At 42.1% G+C, this 22,062-nt stretch overlaps 1 long non-coding RNA gene across 1 annotated transcript; it reads left to right on the top strand.

Annotated features, from left to right (window-relative positions):
• The first annotated feature begins 1,293 nt into the window (after positions 1–1,293).
• Positions 1,294–8,727, top strand: LOC113897816. Its single transcript, XR_003512435.1, has 3 exons — positions 1,294–2,942; positions 3,947–4,010; positions 8,545–8,727. It is a non-coding gene; the product is annotated as an uncharacterized LOC113897816 (long non-coding RNA).
• Positions 8,728–22,062: the final 13,335 nt, after the last annotated feature.

Genomic DNA, 22,062 nt, shown 5'->3' with positions numbered 1-22,062 from the left:
CCTCTGTGTGCCTCTTCTCACAGCATGCTCTCTTTCTGTGTGCATTTCCACAGTTCAGTGTCAGGTTTCCAGCTGACAGCAAGGCAGGGTCTGCTGCCCTGCAATGTGAAAGCCACCCTCTGCCACTCTGAAGCCTCCTGACCCAGCACAACATCAGAGCTAAAGGCCAGTTTCCCAGGATGGCACCTTCCCTGTCCACAATCCCCAAGGATTTCTTAAGTCTGTAAATCATGAACTGAGAAACATTCCCTTGGAGACTGAAAGTTTGGAAAATCTGTGAATCCTGGAGGAAAGAAGATGCTCCCTCAAACTCCCATTTCTTTGGAAAGTTTTGTAGTTGGTTCTTCTGCCTGGCAAAGGATTGTTATTTAATTGCGAGTCATCCTTTAGAAAAGACTTGGGTTATTAGTTTGCATGTCATTAGAATATGGTAAAATATGCTAAACAATACAACTAAATGATACAGAATTTAATCTTCCTCTGAGGCTTATTGGGATTAGGCCATGTCCTTATCTGCCCAGCACACTCATGACTTTTCTTCAAGACTTGGGGCAAATGTCACCTTTCTAGTGGGGACCTCCCCTGTCACCTGACCCAGAACTGCCCTCACCTGCCCTGCAGAATTAGGGCAGCCTCATCCAAGCTCCCATAACTCTCCTAGTACTGGCACATCACAATGTTTACACTTTCTGTTCCAAAATAATTTCAGACTTATAGAAAAAATTGCAAGAAGAGGATAAAGATTTCCTATATACCAACATTTCTCAACCTTTTCCTCATTATTGCCCCCTTTCCCCCAATCCTTTCTAGATTTTTTTTCCTAATTATCTTCTGCCATGAAATTTTAATACAATAGATTTGCTGTAAATATGCTTGTGAAATCTCTGTATGTCTGAGCTTTACATGGAAAAAGAGTGAGTTGTGTTGCCCCCAAGAACAATTTCCATTCTTGTGAGCACAGTATTGCCTCCTGGAGAATGTATGCTGTATATCCTTTACCTAGACTCCCCACACGCTAGTGTTTTCTCATATTTGCCTTATTGTTTTTTCTCTAAATATGTATTGTTATTGTTTAGTTGCTAAATTGTGTCCAGTTCTTTCGTGACCCCACAGGCTGTCCATGTGTCCAGGTAAGACTAGTGAAGTGGATTGCCATTTACTTATCTGGGGGATCTTCCTGACCTAGGAATCGAAGCTGTGGGTTTGTGTCTCCTGCATTGCAGGTGGTTTCTTTACTGCTGAGCCACTGGGGAAGCCCCTAAATATGTGTGTGTGTATACACACACACACACACACACACATATATACATAGAAATATACACATTTATTTATACATATACACAGTATATATTTTTTCTGAATTGTTTAACAGTAAGTTGCAGACATGATGCTAAATAATTTAGAAAGTGTTCTTGTAAACAAAGGCTTTGTCTTTGCATTTTAACAAAAAAAATTTTTTTAACATTTCCATCTTTTCCATGTGACTGTGAGTTTCTCAGAGTCTACAACCTGTTTTTTACTATCTTTGGAGACTGAGTACCAGAATAGGGCCTAGCATATAGAAGGAGCTACTATAAAATAATACATTTAATTGGAATATAGCATATGCCATGCATTTTGATATAATTTCAATATAATTTAACAGATATGATGAAATTTTTTCCCTTAGTATAAAATATATAATGTAAAATATCATATGCTGTACATAAAAATGCAAAACATTTCTATTTATAAATGAATGGAAATCTCAGGGTCATCAGTATAAACTTCAATCACAAAGTAGTCTATAGTTTCAGAAGCTAGAAGAAATCAGACTGAAAATTTTCAGACTTTGGAAATTGCTGTAAAAATAGCAAATAGCAACCAAGAAACTGTTCACCTGATGTCAGTGTCATAGAAAAATACTTGGAGTTGTCTGAGCGTGGCACTTGCCACCTGGTCTCAGCATTTGTGTTACTCTTTGGGAGACAGTGTAACACAGTAATTCAAACACTGTCCTGTTTTCTTGCATTCACTCATAAAGATTTATTGACAACCTTCCATTGACAAGCAGGTATCAGAGGATCTTGAATTTTATTTTTCATTTTCTATGTACTGAAAAGTTGCCTAACCCACATTTGCCTTGATTTCTTCAACTGTAAAATGGATATCAATACATTGTGTCCTGTGCTTCAGCACATTGCTTAATGTGATATAGAATATGCTGAGGACTGATTCTTCATGGATTTTAGAAGGAGAAAATGTAGAACAAAATTCCAGGGACCACTGCTGCCAGGGACTAAGATGACCCAAATAAGACATATTCCAAGAGTTTGGCATCATAGGTGTGAATACACTTGGTATGAATAGATACCCATCCCACAAAATATGTAGCTGATGTACAAAACATGTAGCTGATGTACAAAACATGTAAAATATGTATGTTAGGTTAATTTATTTCAAAATAAATTATTTTGCTGAATTAAATTTTACCAATGAAACATTGACAACCCTAAGCATAAATGAGAAAAAAATATAAGTATTTGCTGTTGTGACCACTATTTAAAGATTTTCTTGACTTTCTTGAAGATTGCCAAACCCCACTGTTTCCTTGTGTTATGTCCAGTCCAAGCAGTCTGCTCACCAGATTACCCCAAATATCATGTGAGAGTCCCTGAACTTGCGGGGGAAAGCTTGGGTTGGGGGAGCTGAGAATAAGCTGTGATGTTCTATGGTTAAAGGGTAAGACTATATCAAAGGCTAATTTTGTTGAAATCACAGTATTCGCAATCGATGTTTCCATACTTTGTGCCTTTCATTTCCTCCACAGCAAATGGACAAGAGAAGCTATTCACATCTTCCAAACTCTGAGACAAGACATCCCAGGACAAATCACTGTGAGGACTGCAGCCAGTTATGGCAGAAGGTCCCGCATCACTGAATCCAGAGCTGGAGGAGTCCAGGTGAGTGAGATCTCATCCTGTAATGTTGTAGACAAAGTGAAGTCCCTGTGGGTGGAGGTGACTTGGTTATGGTCACAAAACAAGCTACTGGCAGAACTAAGACTACAGTCCAGGTTTAGCCCCTAGTCCTGGCACTAGGATACTTTCTTTTTTTAAGTGCCCTCCTTGGAAAATTTAAAGATTAGTAGATGAGAATATGTTTTGTTCCCACTTCTTTGAAAGAAACGTTCTGAATAAATTTAAATACCTTATGCACCATTACTTGAGATGATCCAAGGGTCTGATTAGATATCATACTAAATTCATGAGACTAAGAAACAGAATCAGTATCCTCATCTATTTTTAATTTCCCCATTTTGCAGATGAGAAAAATAGGGTCTAGTTGCACTATTTTTGGCTCTGTGAACTTTCCTTGAAGATCTAGCAGAGTTTGGATGAGGATTTTTATCCTAACTCAGTTATCTGTGGAGTTTCTACTAGATTTCACTGTTCCTTAGTGGTGGGGCTAGGTATTTTGGACAGGTGAAATTTGATTTCACTTCTTTTTCATGTTTCCTTGTGAGTATCTTTTCCTTAAGCCTCAAGGTAACCAATTAGAGTATATATTGGAACTCTTTTCTTCCCCATGACTAGGCTTTCCCCTCTCTTACTATCAGAGTGCTGTATGTACTAGACTGCCAGACCTCTCTGTCTTTTGAAACATATCCATCCTCTGTCTGACTCCCTTATAGTTCCATTCATCTGCTATTGGGCCCAGTGGGTCCCAATAGGTTCATCATGAAAGTGATCTATACCAATGAATAAAATAGGCAATGTGTTAGTCTATCTATATAGCTTCATGCCATAACTAATTAAATGTGTATATAGTGTAAATAATTCCCTCCCTTGTGGTAAACTGTTTTTGAAATTTTAAGTCCCTTTCTTTAAAAATATTATATTCACAGCAAAAAGAATAAGATACAAAGTGACTGATGAAAATCTGAGAACATTCTTCCATTTTTCAGGAGACACCAGCAGTCATTTTGCCGGAGATATTGATCAGCCAGAGAATACACGTCTGTGCACTGGGTAAGTCCAGGAGCAGGAGTGGAGGCAGGTTTACCTGAAGTAAGCAACAATGTCCAGTGGAATGAGGAGCCTAACATTCTAGGTGACAATTTTTATGTCCAATTCACTGGAAATATGGTTGAGTCCCTTGGTAGGAAAATTTATTTTTTTTAGCACTATGGCCTTGGAACCAGCAGAGTTCCAAGAATGAGAAGTAAGCATTTAAAAAGTCCAGCACTGGGTGAAATACCAAGTGTTCCTTTCCTGTTTCTGCACTTTTGTTGGTGGAATTATGTTTTCCAGCTGTGGAAGAATCGCTATACATTGGCCACTGGTTCACAGCTATGTCACATCCTATTGTTCAGTCGCTCAGTCGTGTCTGACTCTGCAACCCCACGGACCACAGCGTGCCAGCCTCCCTGTCCTCCACTGTGTTCCATTCTACAGGACTCAGTCCAGACTTGGAACATGGTATCTTCCATTTGGAGCTGAAACTGAGTGTCCAAGTCCCTTTTACCATTCTGTGAGACTGGCTACTTCTGGGTGTTGGGATACATAGTAACACAATGGATGCCATAAGTCTGTTGCCTCACTTTTTTGGTTGAAAATTAGGCAAGACACAGGAAGAAAACCATTAAATAAAATGTGATCATTGAACTTCATCAAACTTCAAAGCTTCTACTCTTTGAGAAGCTATTAAGAAAATGAGGTAAGTCACAGATTAGGAGAAAGTATTCATATTTATATAGCTGACAAATGACTTGTTTACAAATATATAAAGGACTTTAACAACTCAGTAAGAAAATCAATTGACAAGGGGCAAAATTTGAACAGAGACTTCACAAAGATATAAAAATATCTAATAAACACATCTCCGCATCACTAGACATCAGGGAATGAAAATTAAAACTACAATTAAATAGTGCCAAACTACACCTAAAAGAGTAGCTAAAATTTAAAACATTGACAGTACTAGATATTGGAGAGGATGGGCAGCAGCTGGAACACTCCTATATTTTGGTGAGATTATAAGATGGTATTTTGAAAAATAGTTTATTGATTTCTTTCAGAGTTAAATATGCACTCACCATATATGCCTCAAAAGTCTACTCCTTCAGTATCTACCCAAGAGAAACAAAAACGTATGTCCAAACAAATACTCTGCAAGAATATTTATAACAGCTTTATTCATGAGAACTATAACCTGGAAGCAACCCAAATGTTTAATAATGGACAAAAAAATTGCAGTGTGTCCATACAATGTGTTATTTCTCATTAATAAAAAGGAGCAAATTGCTAATATTACTGATACGTATGACAGAATGGAGCAGTCTCAAAAATATTGTGCTGAATGAAAAAGATCCCAATACAAAAGAGTTAATATTGCCTGATTCCATTTATATAAGACTCCAGAAAAGATAAATCAAGTATATAATGACAGAATTAGTGGTTGCCTGGGGCTAGGTTCAGGGACTGGAATAGGGATTGGTGTGAAGGGGCATAGGAAGCATTCTGGTTGGAAGAAAATGTTCCTTGTCTTGATTGTACTATGGTTTCTCAGGCATATAAATTATCAAAAGTCATTGAAATGTGCACTAAAATGGACTTGTTTTATTGTATTGTACTTACCTCAGGTACAATAAAACAGATGGAGAAGCTCTATATAATTAGCAAGAACAAGAGCTGGAGCTAACTGTGGCTCAGATCATCAGCTCCTTATTGAAAAATTTAGGTTTAAATTGAAGAAAGTAAGGAAAACCACTAGGCCATTCAAGTATGACTTTAATCAAATCCCTTATGATTATACAGTGGAGGTGACAAATAGATTTAGGGGATTAGATCTGGAAGGTAGAGTGCCTGAAGAACTATGAATGGAGGTTTGTAACAGTATGGTACAGGCGGCAGTGATCAAAACCATCCCAAACAGAAAGAAAATAAAGAAGGCAAAGTGGTAGTCTGAGGAGGCTTTACAAATAGCTGAAAAAAGAAGAGAAGTGAAAGTCCAGGGAGAAAGGGAAAGATATACTCATCTGAATGCAGAGTTCCAGAGAATAGCAATGAGAGATAAGAAGGCCGTCTTAAATGAACAATGCAAATAAATAGAAGAAAACAGTAGAACTGGAAAGACTAGAGATCTCTTCAAGAAAATTAGAGATATCAAGGGAAAATTTCATGTGAAGATGGGCACAATAAAGGACAGAAATGGTAAGGACATGACAGAGGCAGAAGAGATTAAGAAGAGGTGGCAAGAATACACAGAGCTATACAAGAAGTGCAGATGGTGATTGCAGCCATGAAATTAAAAGACACTTACTCCTTGGAAGGAGAGTTATGACCAACCTAGACAGCATATTCAAAAGCAGAGACATTACTTTGCCAACAAGGTCCGTCTAGTCAAGGCTATGGTTTTTCCAGTGGTCATGTATGGATGTGAGAATTGGACTGTGAAGAAAGCTGAGCGCCGAAGAATTGATGCTTTTGAACTATGGTGTTGGAGAAGACTCTTGAGAGTCCCCTGGACTGCAAGGAGATCCAACCAGTCAATCCTAAAGGAAATCAGTCCTGGGTGTTCATTGGCAGGACTGATGCTGAAGCTGAAACTCCAATACTTTGGCCACCTGATACAAAGAGCTGACTCATTGGAAAAGACCCTGATGCTGGGAAAGATTGAGGGCAGGAAGAGAAGGGGATGACAGAGGATGAGATGGTTAGATGGCATCACCGACTTGACGGACATGGGTTTGGGTAGACTCCAGGAGTTGTGATGGACAGGGAGGCCTGGCGTGCTGCTGTTCATGGGGTCACAAAGAGTCGGACACAACTGAGTGACTGAACTGAACTGAACTGATACAAGAAATGTCTTAATCACCTTGATAACCATGATGGTGTGGTCACTCACCTAGAACTAGACATCCTGGAGTGTGAAGTCAAGTGGGCCTGAAGAAGCATTTATTATAAACAAAGCTAGTAGAGGTGATAGAATTCCAGCTGAGCTAATTAAAATCTTAAAAAGTGATGCTGTTAAAGTGCCACACTCAGTATTTAAGCAAATTTGGAAAATTCAGCAGTGGGCATATAGACTGGAAAAGTCAGTTTTCATTGCAAGTCCAAAGAAAGGCAATGACAAAGAATGCTCAAACTACCACACAGTTGCATTCATTTCACATACTAGTAAGGTTATGCTCAAAATCCTTCAAGCTAGGCTTCAGCAATACCTGAACCAAGAACTTCCAGATATACAAGCTGGGTTTAGAAAAGGCAGAGGAACCAGAGATCAAATTGCCAACATCCGCTGGATCATGGAAAAAGGAAGAGAGTTCCAGAAAAACGTCTACTTTCCCTTCATTGACTATGCTAAAGCCTTTGACTGTGTGGATCACAACAAACTGTGGAAAATTCTTCAAGAGATGGGAATACCAGACCACCTTACCTGTCTCCTGAGAAACCTGTATGCAAGTCAAGAAGCAACAGTTGGAACTGGACATGGAATAACTGACTGGTTCAGAATTGGGAAAGGAGTACAACAAGGCTGTATATTGTCACCCTGTTTATTTAACTAATATGCACAGTACATCATGGAAAATCCAGGGCTGGATGAATCACAAGCTGGAATCAAGACTAACTGGAGAAACATCAAGAAAAACTCTCAGATATGTAGATGATACCACTCTAATGGCAGAAAGTAAAGAGAAACTAAAGAGTCTCCTGATGATGGTGAAAGAGGAGAGTGAAAAAGCTGGCTTGAAACTCAGCATTAAAAAAACTAAGATCATGGCATCCAGTCCCATCACTTCATGGCAAATAGAGGGGGGAAAAGTGGAAGCAGTCATAGATTTTATTCTCTTGGGCTCCAAAATCACTGCAAATGGTGAGTGCAGCCATGAAATTAAAAGACACTTGCTCCTTTGATGGAAAGCTGTGATAAACCTAGACAGTGTATTAAAAAGCAGAGACATCACTTTGCCAACACAGGTGTGGATAGTTGAAACTCTAGTTCTTCCAATAGTCATGTACGAATGTGAGAATTGGATCATAAAGAAGGTTAAGTGCCAAAGAATTGGTGCTTTTGAATTGTGGTGCTGGAGAAGGCTCTTGAGAGTCCCTTGGACTGCAAGGAGATCCAACCAGTCAATATAAAGGAAATCAACCCTGAATATTCACTGGAAAGACATCTGATGCTGAAGCTAAAGTTCCAATAGTTTGGCCACCTGATGAGGAGAGCTGACTCACTGGAAAAGCCTCTGATGTTGGGAAAGAGTGAAGGCAAAAGGAGAAGGGGGCGTCAGAGAATTGGATGGTTAGATAGCATCACTGAATCAATGGACATGAATCTGAGCAAACTCCGGGAGTTAATGAAGGACAGGGGAGCCTAGAGTGCTACAGTAAATTAGGTTGCAAAGAGTTAGATTCAACTTAGCGACTGAACAACAATTTATACCTCAGGAAACGTGTTTTTTTTTTTTTTTTATAAAAAATGTGTCCTTATATGATACTGGATATAATCACCTTGTGATTCTATCAGGACTTGAACTCTTCATTGTGAATCATCTTTCAGGGATTGACATGGAATCCAATGAGCATCTCAAACACTTCAAGCTCTATTAGATTCATTAGTCAGAAGACCTACTGGCAGAATGACTTGTGTTGTGGCCTGAATCAGCTTCTCCAGCTTTGGACTCCACTCAAGACTGAGTAACCTTATGCCTTACTCAGCAACATGGTCAGAGGAGGACATCCATATGTGGTACGTATCGACCCAACAAAGGCCAATAAAAGTGTTGCTCATTCTTAGTGGTGATGTATGTATGATACAGCAGTATTTCTTTCATCTTGGAGGAACTATTCTAGTATTGCAGAAACATGAGCTTCTAGAAATACCCCTGAGATCCATGAATTTCCAATGGATGTATCTCCCCACTTGTGACACATGTGTGCTTTACTGAAATATCTGCTCCTGTCTGCTTACCTGGTTGATTAGCCTGGTGTCAGCTAAACTGGTCCTGTAGAACATTCCATGGAATAACAAGAGGATCAACAATCTTTCCTGATCTAAATTATGGCACAAAGCAGAGTCCCAAGGCCAGGGCGGTGAATATGTACTATTATTCCTGTCAGATAAAAGCAAATTTCTTCTGATTAGAGAGTATACATTTACCAGGTCAGCAGCATTAGATAACTAATTCAGTGACTTGGCGACAAGCTCTTCCGCTGTCCCAGCTATTACTCGTGCCAGTCATGGGAATTATGAGTCAGATGAGAGGGAACCATTTATATGAGGTCAATGCGGGAGATATTTTTGGGAAATGTGACTTTTCCTCATACCATATCTCTTTATAAATTGTGACAGCCCCACTGTGTGATCTGGCCATTGATACATGATAGCTTAGATTTGCAGGGAACTTTAACTTATAAAGAAATAGCTTACAAATGTGTTTATTCACAATTTCCTTCACAATAGGTCTATGGAACAGATAGAGCAGATATTATTTTCTTTAAAAAAAAATCGTTTATTTGGCTGCACTGGGTCTTAGTCGCAGCATGCAGGATCTTCTTGTTCCATGACCAGGGATTGTACCTGGGCCCCCTGCATTGGGAGTACAGGGTCTTAGCCACTAGACTACCAGGGAAGTCCCAAGGGCAGATATTATTTTTTGAATTTGAAATGACTGATATAAGACAATGTCAGGATTTTAGTGTAGATCTCTCTGATTCCACAACTGAGTTGCCACCATGCCCCTTAAAGCAATGCCGTTCCTAATATGTGGGTTAGTTAAATTCAGTTGAACATACTTAATGGTGAGAAGTGATATCTACACAGCACTTGGTACAAGACAGAAGAATCACTTGTTGTTTAGTCTCTAAGTCTTGTCTGACTCTTTACAACCCTGTGGACTGTAGCCCGCCAGGTCCTCTGCCCACAGGATTTCCCAGGCCAGAATACCGGAGCAGGTATGCCACACCCTCTTCTAGGGGATCTTCTCAACCCAGGGATCAAACCAGTGTCTCCTGCGGATTCTTTACTGCTGAGCCACCAGGGAAGCCTACTAAGCGGTGGCTCCTGCTAAGATTGACATACATACATTTAGGATATGCCAAGTGCTGGGGATACAGATGAGGTCCTCCCCTTAAGGAGCATGGTGTGGGAGGATAAGGCAGAACTTGCTGAGGCATATGCTTCCAAGATTGCCTCAGAAAGCCAGCTGCTGCTGCTGCTAAGTCGCTTCAGTTGTGTCCGACTCTGTGTGACCCCATAGACGGCAGCCCACCAGGCTCCCCCGTCCCTAGGATTCTCCAGGCAAGAACACTGGAGTGGGTTGCCATTTCCTTCTCCAATGCATGAAAGTGAAAAGTGAAAGTGAAGTCTCTCAGTCATGTCCGACTCTTAGCAACCCAATGGACTGCAGCCCACCAGGCTCCTCCATCCATGGGATTTTCCAGGCAAGAGTACTGAAGTGGGGTGCCATTGCCTTCTCCCTGATTAAAAAAAGAAAAAAAAAAAAAGATTACCATTTGAGTTCTGTTTAGGCCAGGCAAATTAAGGCTAGTAGTGGAATGCCCCAGGGCTCCTTATGAATCAGAGTTCTGTCCCTTCTCTGATACAGGGCCCTTCTCAGGTAGGGCCCTCCCACCCCCAGTGATTTGTTCTGAAAGCGACACCCACAGAGCAGGTTGCTTTGGGGAGAGGAGTGCAGTGATCACTGTGAACATCCCATTTTTCAGTTTAGCCAATGATCATCACCTTATTTCTTAGACCCAATGTGACTTATTGAGGTATAAAAATCAGCTGGAACACCTTGGGGAGAACACCCTGGAATGAGCTTCCTACCTCTGTGGGGTCACCCAGGAAACATCCACATTCATATCACTTCTCAGCGTTCACAGGGCAAAAGAGTCAGATGGGTTGGGGGTAGCAGAGGAAGCCTGCAGAGAGGCAGTGAAATTGCTTATGCAGTCCAGGGAGGGAAGAGGCTGACCTGGGCATTAGAGAGGTTTATGTGACACCCAGATGCTCCAGAGGTGCCCTGGTGCCACCACGGGCTTTCCCCAAGGGAGGACAAGAAGCATTCTGAGTGGCTGCTCAGGGTCTGCATGGCGCTGAGAGTGGCCTGGTTTGGCTGGATTTCTCTTGTTTTTGTTTTTCTGTTTTTCAGAAACGGTCACCAAATTCCCATCATTCTTTGTATGCAACACCCATTAAACCTAAGCGATTTTCCAAGACAAAGAAAACACCATGTCTGGGAACACGTGCCAATAAGAAGTACATGACCTCCTCTTGCTGGGGCACTGGTATTTTTAAAGCAACAAATGCTTGATATTGAATATCCCATCAAGGCTCCCTTCCGAGCAGATCCAACAATTGTCCTGGGGAAGAAACAATCTGAGAAATGCCCCCAAACCGTTATGGGGTGCCCACAAAAACAGCTCATCAAATTCCTCTCCCTAATCAGGAAGGCAGGGGGTAGTGTGTGTGTGTGTGTGTGTGTGTGTGTGTGTCTGTGTGTGTGTCTGTGTGTGTGTCTGTGTGCGTGTGTGATAGAGAGAGGTGCTTGGCATGGTGCTTGAGACCCATCTTTGTCCCCTTATCAACCTTTTGCTTACCCCTGTAAAAATACAACACAACTTCTCTCCGAGAACATTTTCCAACCAGAGGTCTCTGCCTCAAGGCAAATATATCGACTCTTCTGTGAAGGCCCTTCACAGGCCTTCTGGAAGCCGAGCGCCCTCACTTGGCTAAGTAAATATCAAAGTGCTGGGGCTTGTGAGCAGGTGGAGCTGAGCCTGGTGGGCCTGAGCCCCAGCCATGGCCTTTCTGATCCTTTGTTTTTCTGCAGCAAGTGGAGGCGAAGGCAAAGGTAGAGGGAAGGGAAATGTGATCTCCAGTGAATTGCAGTGTTTTGCTTTCTCTAATCCTATTCAGGTGGTGACTGTAGCAAAAAGGAAAAACAGGCCAATATATAGGATGCAGAAAAACCCTGATTATTACCCCGATGAATGTGCATTGGCGGAATTGAATTCAAGTCGCAGTGATTCATTATTAATGGGTCCCAAGTTCTGACCCAGGGTGGAGGTGGGGCTCTTGTGAAGGCAGAGATGGTGGCTGAGGTAGGGTCTCCACCCTGGAGAGGAACTGGGCCCGGAGCAGGCGGCCCCTGAGCCTGGCCCAGACCGCAGCTGGCCCAGGGCCACGCTTCCTCCAGGACTGCCTACTGCACACCTGCGACTCGGCTTCTCTTGTCTCAGAGCTGCACTGTTGGTGATTTATTCCACCCTGGAGCCTCCCAGAGGCTGGGCCCTGGGAGAGACTGCGCTCCATCTCCGCCATTCCCCAGTGAGGACTCCCCAGTGAGGAGGATGGAAAACACTGTCTTGCATGAATAATACGCCTTCCCCTTTTTGAAGATCTCAGAACACCTAGCAGACAGGATGCTCTTCACCCTCAACCACTCCCTGAGGCTAAATCAGGTTTTGATTTCCCCCTCCCTGCCTTTTTTTTTTTTTTTTTTAAATGAGGAAATGACAGCACAGAGCAATTGGTCCCCGGGAGTGAGTTGTGTTGGGGTAACAGGAAGCAGGCAGGGAAGAGCTGATTTGGTAAGAGTCCTATGTAGAGGCAGAAATTCTCTCAGCTAACCCCGTGCTGTCAGCACAGACACACGAAAGGGATCCCAATCATTTAAAAGCTCCAGTCTACATAATAGCTTACCCCAGATGCTGGTCAATGCACAGGGCTTTTTTGTCTGTTTTAACTCACAGGAGGGTTCCCTTCTAAGAGGACACTTCTAGGTCACATAGAAATAGAATTGAAACCACACCTAAGAATTGGAAAGGCCACAAGGAGAACTGTGTATTCAACCTTCAGTCCTGTTGAGCTCAGGAAATGAAGGCAAAAATTCCCTGTCCCCAGATTTTTCTGCCAAATGAATGGAACAAGAAGGGAGACCCAGGAGCTTCTCTGTGGTAGACTGTCTGTTAGGTAGTGGTGACTAGCCTCTAATTCTCTTTGGCCTTTATTATTGTGCAAATTCTTATTAACCTTTTAGCTGCCCCTAGTTGACTCAGTGGTAAAGAATCTGCCTGCCAAGTAGGAGATGTGTGTTCAGTTTCTGGGTCGGGAAGATCCCCTAGAGAAGGAAATGGTAACCCACTCCAGTATTCTTGCCTAGAAAAACCCATGGACAGAGGACCCTGGCGGGCTACAGTCCATACAGTCACAAAGAGCTGGACACGACCAAGCAACTAAACAGGTCTTTCCTTCACCATGCTACAGCAAAAATGATCTTTTACAAAACCAAACTCTTGTCATGTCATTCCTGTACTTAAAGCACTCTGTGATATCTCATAGTCTTCAAAATAAAATTCAAACTCCTTAGCATAGCATGAAAGACCCCTATCTGCCCACCAGATGCAGGAAACAGCCTGCTACTCTTTATACTCAAGCTTATTCATTCATTCAAGACATCAGACTGTCATTGATTGGGTGTTAGGTGTGTTAGTCTCTCAGTCATCTCTGACTGCGACCCCATGGACTGTAGCCCACCAGGCTCTTCTGTCCATAGGATTCTCCAGCAAGAATACTGGAATGGGTTGCCATTTCCTTCTTTAGGGTATCTTCCCAACCCAGGGATTGAACCCAGGTCTCCTACATTGCAGGCAGATTCTCTGATTAAGGACTCAGTATTTTTCAGTAGGTTTGCCAGGCACTGGAAATGTACTACTACACTTGGTAGAGCCTAGAATGTGATCTGACCAAGACTCAAGGAATCCACCCCTAGCCCCAGAACTTACTTCTCTCTCTGCCCATAACTTCCTCCTCTTCCACCAGCTAGCTTTTCAGCTTCATGAATTTTCTTCTTCATTTCTCCCAAATGCCTCTCTTGAATTTTCTGATAGCCCATGGTGCTATAATTAGGTACTTTTCCGTTTTCCCCCTTTGTGTATGAGATTTTTGAGGACAGGAACTTTGTCTTGTTCATAGCACCTCACATAGGGCCCAGCTCATGGTAGGTGACTCTAGGGGTCATGGTTCCACAGCCACACTGGCTTTGGCCAGTGTAGGGTGGTGTAGGGGCTCTGGAAGAGAAACCTCTAAACACACTGTCCCTTGCTTTCTCCTTAGTGTCACGTCTAGACATGATGCCTGGCGCTGCTGCAGCCGTCTTGCTGTCCAAGTGGCACTAGCTTTAGAAAGAAGCCAGTAACGAGGGCAGCAGGGCAGAGAGTTGCAAGTAACCTCAGTCTGGGATCCTCCTACATCTGGACCTGAAGTTATGTATATAGCAAATTTCTCATGGTTTAAGCCATCTGATTCAAGGTCTTTTCTTTCCTTTTCCTTTTTCTTTTCCCTCCTTCTCATCTTCCTCCTTCTTGTACTTTTTCTTTTAGCTTTTCTTTTTTGCTGCCCACATCTTTCTACCTGGTTTGTAACTTAGTACCAGTCTTCAGTTGGACTGACAGCGGAGAGCCTAGCCAACTGAGTCTAGCTGACAGCATCTGCAATTAGTTGTTTTTATTTAAAGGTCTTATTTTCCCTACTAAACTATAGATTCTTCTGAGGGGAGGAAGTGATTTTGTCTCATATTGTCCTGTTATTCTCTTCTTTGAAGCTCTACCTAATGCCTATTATGTAATACAGAGTTCCAAAAATATTGAGTCAAACTGAACTGAATTGGCATGTTCAAATACTCTTTTCTCCTTTTTCTTAACCCTCAATATATCACTTATCTTTATACCACATAATGTAGTATTTCGTGCTATACTGTGGTTCTTACATTGATGCCCATTGAAAGTCTTGTACTCCTCAAGAAGATGTTAAGGTTCTGGAGAACCGCATCTGAGTCTCATCTCATATTTCTTTGATATCCTTTGTAGTTCGCAGCATTTGTAGGGCTCATAGAAGCATCTAACAACTTCCTGACAAACTAATGCTCTGAAGCCTTGCAAACATTACACCTTCCCGAGGTTTTCAGTTATGCACTCCTTCATGTTTGTCTCGGTTCATGATGGCAAGTCCTCACCGTCTTTGCCGGACACCCTGTAGACATAGAGTACCTTCTCTTCTTTCCCGTGTGCATAGAGGTGACATCAAATAAAGCCTTGTGACTAATGAAGGAGAATATTAAAGTATTATCTCCCCACAGATCACAATTCCACAGAGCGGTTTTGGTAAACTTAAACCTCTCAAGGACTATTGTGGTGGAGGTGGAACTAACATTCAAAATATTGTTTGGGATGGAGGGCAGTTTTTGGAAGTGACACCACACACTGATCACCTTGTTTAGCCATTAAGACTGCTTTGCTATTAACTGTGTGTAGTTGCAGAGCCTAGTTTTCTTTTTCATCTCCAAGACATCTCTATTTTTGAAGCTCTGCTTCTTAGGTATGTCCCTCTGTGTTTCTGAAGAAGTCTACAGTCACAATTACCGTTTGCTGAAAGGACACTCGGCGCCCTGTTTTCTATCCCTTCGAAGGTCCTCTGACAAGATGCTCCAGCTGCCTGTTTTTCACACATTTTCCCATGACTGAGATTCAACAATACAACTCAGCAGTTTAAATTGTTTAAACAAGCTCCCAACAAATAAAAAGTCAGGGAGAGGTAAACATAGGGACCTATACATTCTTATTTTTCAATGCCTCTTTGAACATTGCTTTCCCTCTCTTGGTGATGGATTTTGACTCTGGTTATAATAACAGTATCTCTTAGAGAAAATATTTTAAAAACCCTGAAACCAAGAGAAAGCAGGAATTAAGAATCGACAAATTTATCCTCATTTTTCCCTCCTTATTTTACATACTGAGTGGTTTTGCTCTCCAAATCTGATTAACAAGTTTTCCTTTTGAAGAATGGTCATGCGTTCTTTGGGTTATTTAGTTTGCAGCCAGGTATGTCAAGGTGGTAAGAAATTACATGTGCTTAGGTGTCAGGAACATCCATAGTATAATCAAGGGGATGCCAGAGAGCAGGGCTTTTAATTTAATCTCCTGTGTCAAGTACTGTACAGTTCAGTTCAGTTGCTCAGTTGTGTCTGACTCTTTGCGGCCCCATGGACTGCAGCACTCCAGGCCTCCCTGTCAATCACCAACTCCCAGAGTTTATTCAAACTCATGTCCATTGAGTTGGTGATGCCATCCAGCTATCTCATCCTCTGTCGTCCCCTTTTCCTCCTGCCTTCAATCTTTCCTATCATCAGGGTCTTTTCAAATGAATCAGTTCTTTGCATCAGGTGGCCAAATGATTATGATTGGAGTTTCAGCTTCAGCATCAGTCCTTCCAATGAATATTCAGGACTGATTTCCTTTAGGATGGACTGGTTGGATCTCTGTGCAGTCCAAGGGACTCTCAAGAGTCTTCTCCCACACCACAGTTCAAAAGCATCAATTCTTTGGTGCTCAGCTTTCTTTATAGTCCAAGTCTCACATCCATACATAACTACTGGCTTTGACTAGATGGACCTTTGTTGGCAAAGTAATGTCTCTGCTTTTTAATATGCTGTCTGGGTTGGTCATAACTTTTTTTCCAAGGAGCAAGCATCTTTTAATTTCATGGCTGCAATCACCATCTACAGGGATTTTGGAGCCCCCCAAAATAAAGTCTCTCACTGTTTCCACTGTTTCCCCATCTATTTGCCATAAAGTGATGGGACTGGATGCCATGATCTTAGTTTTCTGAATGTTGAGTTTTAAGCCAACTTTTTCACACTTCTCTTTCACTTTCATCAAGAGCCTCTTCAGTTCTTTGCTTTCTGCTGTAAGTGTGGTGTCATCTCCATATCTGAGGTTATTGATATTTCTCCTCTCAATCTTGATTCCAGCTTGTGCTTCATCCAGCCCCGCGTTTCTCATGATGTACTCTGCATGTAAGTTAAATAAGCAGGGTGACAATATACAGCCTTGATGTACTCCTTTCCCTATTTGAAACCAGTTTGTTGTTCCATGTCTAGTTCTAACTGTTGCTTTCTGATCTGCATACAGATTTCTCAAGAGGCAGGTCAGGTGGTCTGGTATTCCCATCTCTTTCAGAATTTTCCACAGTTTGTTGTGATCCACACAGTCAAAGGCTTTGGCATAGTCAATACAGCAGATATTTTTCTGGAACTCTTGCTTTTTTGATGATTCAGTGGATGTTGGCAGTTTGATCTCTGGTTCCTCTGCCTTTTCAAATCCAGCTTGAATATCTGGAAGTTCACAGTTCACATACTGTTGAAGCCTGGCTTGGAGAATTTTGAGCATTACTTTACTAGTGTGTGAGATGAGTGCAACTGTGCAGTAGTTTGAGCATTCTTTGGCATTGCCTTTCTTTGGGATTGGAATGAAAACTAACCTTTTCCAGTCCTGTGGCCACTGGTGAGTTTTCCAAATCTGCTTTACAACTGATGGACATATCTCAACTTAAGGAAACTTGACATGTGAGACAGTGTGTTATGTGCCCTAGGGGATAAAACATACGTCAGACATATTCAAACCCTACAGACATACTCAAACCCTTTTTTTCCGAAAAAAAGCGGTTTTTTTTCCCCTTTTTTGATTGCTTACAGGTATACTATAAGCATTTCGAAAATGGAAAAATTGTATCACAAAAGTAATTCACTGAGAAATAGATTTAGTATAGAGACTGAAATGTCTAATTCTCCACGTCTCATCGGAGAAGGCAATGGCACCCCACTCCAGTACTCTTGCCTGGAAAATCCCATGGATGGAGGAGCCTGGTAGGCTGCAGTCCATGGGGTCGCTAAGAGTTGGACATGACTGAGCGACTTCACTTTCACTTTTTGCTTTCATGAATTGGAGAAGGAAATGGCAACCCACTCCAGTGTTCTTGCCTGGAGAATCCAGGGACGGGGAAGCCTGGTGGGCTGCCGTCTATGGGGTCACACAGAGTCGGACACAACTAAAGTGACTTAGCAGCAGCAGCATCCCAGAGATAGATACTGTTAAGAGTTTTGTTGAGACTTTCAGAATTTTTATGTATATAGTATAATACATGTGTATAGAAACGTGTATTTTTATGCAGTGGGATCATATTATATATATGGTTCTTTAACCTCTGTCAGTGCATCTAATTATCTTTGCTTTATTTCTCACTGGCTGTGTACTATTCCATTGTATGCGTGTATCACACTGCCTCATATTGACAGGGGACCCAGTTCTCTGAGTGTTTTAAATTGAAGTATAGTTGATTTAAGTTGTTGTTCAGTCATTCAGTCATGTCTGACTCTTTGCGACCCTGTGAACTGCAGCATGCCAGACTTCCCTGTTTTAGGTGTACAACCTAGTGATTCAGTATATTCATAGATTATACTGTATTTAAAGTTATCATGAATAATAACGGTATTCCTCTGTGGTATACAAAATGTCCTTGTTGCTTTCCCTGAGATATTTTTTACTCCATTAGAAACAGTGTTGTAGTAAATATCCTTGTTCATTTATTTATTTATTTATTGCACTTGTGAAACCAACTTCTTAGGAAGATCAGGTAAGATTTCAGAGAAGTGGACCTTTAATAGAGCTTGGAGGATGGTGTGTCATGGGCAAGGATGGAAACCACAAGATGTAGTCTGGGGTCTGTGAATAGACGTCTTTGGGTGAAGTGTAGATTTTGTGGTTTCCATCTTGGGCAATTGACTCACAATAAAAAGTTAAGATGAAGGGGGAGTTTGCAAAAGAACATGAAGTTCCTACAGTTTAGACATTTTGAGTTTGCAATGAATGATGCCATGATGCCTAAGAAGAAATATTAGATGTGGGAATGGAGGGTGTCAGGTAGATGGGAACCACCAGAGAGGAGGAGACATCAGTTTCCGGTAAGCACAGGGAAAGCCATGGCACACAAAAGAGACATCATGAAGGATGATTCAGCAGGGCTGGATGTGATGGAAGTCAAGAAGCCCTGTTTCCTTATCTAAAATTTGGGGGACAACAATTTCCATCCCTCATGGTTAGTATGAGCACTAAGTGAAATAACAGGCAAACTTTTCATAAGTAACAGTTATTCCTGTAATATCATTTCATTGGGTTATGAACTTTCTCTCTAGTCCCCCAAATAATGGTCATCCCAGCAGGGCTCTAGGAGTTGTTCGTTTATGGAACAAAGAGGGTGAATTACAGTGACCTTTTCAGGGAGCAACTGTGAAGTCACCGAAGGGGGTTGGCTATGTTTTCCCAGTGATTCAGTGGAAACTTAAGAGTTTAACTTAAAAGTCACCTCCAAAGATGTGAATCTGGTCTAAATACTTTGGGGCGCTTTCACATCTGTGGTTACTGAGTTAAATTTTCCCTTTTATCTATTTCAACACCCCCTATCCACCCCACTCCCCATCAAATTACAGAGATTTGTTTTTGCTTTTAGAGCAGAAAGGAAGGATGGGAAGACACATTCCAAATATTTAGTTAGTTTCAAAAGTATGTGTTATTCAAAGCACCTTCAAGTACTAGGTTTCTTGAAATAAGAAACTCTATCATCTCTCTCCGCTGTGTTCCCTTGGCAGGAACAGTAACCTTCTACTTCAAGTGCAAAACACTCAGCTCTTTGCAGGGAAAGAATAACAGCCTGAGAGTTAGGAGAGGGGAATTCCAGGCTCAGCTCTCCTCATCCAGGTGGGAAGACTTCTCTGGGCCTCATGATCCTGATCAGTAAAATGAGAGGGCTGAACAGGAAGCCTTTAGTTCCTTATTGGTAAGAAAGCACAACCTCTGGTTCACAGATCCCTTGTGAGGTTGACGGGGCAGTAGCATGAGCCTTGTTTTGCAGACTTGGAAATGGGAAACCCAAGAGGTGAGTGACTTGTCTAAGCAGAATGCGACTTCCCTCCTCAGAGATAAGACCAGAGCCAGTGTCTGCCCCCTGATTACTAGCGGCAAACACTGTCATCTGAACAACTCTGCCTTTGATTGGGATGGAGACTTCTAGAAGGTCAGGGATCTGCTTCCTTCATGTGGAAATTACCTCCCATCCCTTGGCAGCCCCCATTATTTCTTCCCTTCCCACTCCCACTTTTTACTCTTTATTCCAGCCACCATGAACTAGTTTGAGTTCTTCAAATGGCCCCACTCCCTCTCACCTCCTGCTCTCTGCATAAACTGGATGTATTTTTCTTTTCTCTTGGAAAACTTTTCTTCCCATGAACCTTTTCCCCTAGTTAACTCCCCCTCCTCCTTCAGGCTTTTGTTCTGTCCTTGTCTCTTTCATATAGTTTTCCCCAACTCTCCCTCCAAGCTATGTTAGAGATACTTTCTCTGAACTTTTCTAATCATTGTGATGATAGTATTTACCATCATGCAAGGTAAGTGCCTGTTAACTTACCAAAGTATATGAAAAATATACTCGATTTCAGTGGCTTCAACCAGGTAAAAACTTTTCTTTCATGTAACAAAAAATGTAGAAATATGCTCTCGAGAGTCAATGTGGTAGCTTAAGTCAACAGGGACCAGATCCTTAAAGCTTTGTGCTCCAGTGTCCTTATTGTTGCCTCATGGTTCCAAGACGGCTGTTGGAATGCAAGCCATCACATCCATGAACAGGGCCGGAAACAAAGGAAATATCTACCAGATGAGTCAGCCCCCTTAATGAAACTTTCCTAGAAGCGCTATCAAAAATCATCTACTTGCCTATTCTAGGTTGGTAAATATAGTTTGTCAGTATCCTGAAAAACACCGGATGCTCTTGGGAAGGTACAGGAGAGAGGAGCTGTTTGGTAAACAATCTGCGTCTCTGTCATCTAAACTACTCAAGATGTGGTAGGCCATCCTTGTCAGTCTGTTGAGCAGACAAGTGAGGAAATGTACGAATTTATGAACTTTTATAAGAGCTTGACATTGACATGATGTGGTATCCACAGTGATAGTCAGTAAAACAGTAACATTTGGTTCTTTCCCACAGAGTTTGAGAAGCACCCCCTGCCACAGGTCCTCTATCTTCCCCACAAGACTGCAAGCATCAAAAGGGCAGGTAAGCTTTGCTCTCTGTGTCATTCATGGGTCCTGCTGCTATGACACCTAATGAAGAGGTGGTTCACAAACCTGTGAGTCTGGATGATGCCAGAAACTCGGCCTCTGTGCACTGATGCTGAATTGAATCTTGGAGACAGAGTTTGGGGTGAAATAGAAAAGAATAGAAAAAAAAAATTGCTTTATCACTTTGCCAGGCAAAGGGAGGACACAGTGGGCTCCTGCCCTTGAAAACTGTGTGTACCTACCCAGAAGGATTTTTTGAGGAGTTTTATAGCAATAGTTCAAGGGTAGGGTTGCTGATAAGATTAGGGTGTGTACAGGGCCTGCACTCCTTTAATCTGGTCTCAGGTCACCTTCTTGATGAGCTGCTCTGGTTCCTTTAATCTAGTCTCAGGTGGTCTTCTCTGGCATGAAGACTGCTGACATCTTCCATTTATAGAAAGTTAATTCTATGAAGAACTTAAAAACATTGTTATGTGTATCATTGTTATGTGTACCTTGCTGAACGAGGACCCTGCCCCAAGGCTGCACTACTGTTTCTTGGCTACTCCTCCCTTGACTCTGCATCCCCTCCCTTCCTGGATTAGCAACTGTTCAAATCTGTGCTTTGAAACTCAGGAAAGGTCACGAAGGCTAGACTCTGTTCCCTATAAGAAATGGGGTTACACACAACAGCTTCTGTACCCAGGAGCCCCACAGGGTCCTGCTGGGCTTCAAGGCTAAGCACTGATTGCATTTGTCACCATCTGATTCTTGCTCAGCTCACCTACCCAGATGTGTCTGAATTTCTCTCCTCTCCTGTGTCCCTTCGTGATCTTGTGTTCGTGCTTCTCTCTTGCCCTACTCTATGATCCCTCTTTCTCGTCCAACTCTTGAATATGCCAACTCAGCCCTGAGCCCTCCACTTCTCTCTTTCCACACCTTCTTCCTCTGGGATTACCTACTTCATCAGCTTTCCTGCTCCTACAGGAGAAAGACCTCCAGATCTGGCCTCAGGCTGAACTCTCTCTTGGCCCCTGGTATCTTCCAGGTGCTTGCTGGAGTGGGTCCAAAACTGAAGTCTCTCTTCTCCTAAGTTAGGCTGACTTCCCGACTCCTTCCCCAGACACCAGTGGGATTTGACGAAGAC

The sequence above is a fragment of the Bos indicus x Bos taurus genome, chromosome 8, assembly GCF_003369695.1.
Source record: "Bos indicus x Bos taurus breed Angus x Brahman F1 hybrid chromosome 8, Bos_hybrid_MaternalHap_v2.0, whole genome shotgun sequence".
NCBI lineage: Eukaryota > Metazoa > Chordata > Mammalia > Artiodactyla > Bovidae > Bos > Bos indicus x Bos taurus.
The sequence above is the reverse complement of the archived record's forward strand: the minus strand, read 5'-3'. Positions and strand labels throughout refer to the sequence as shown.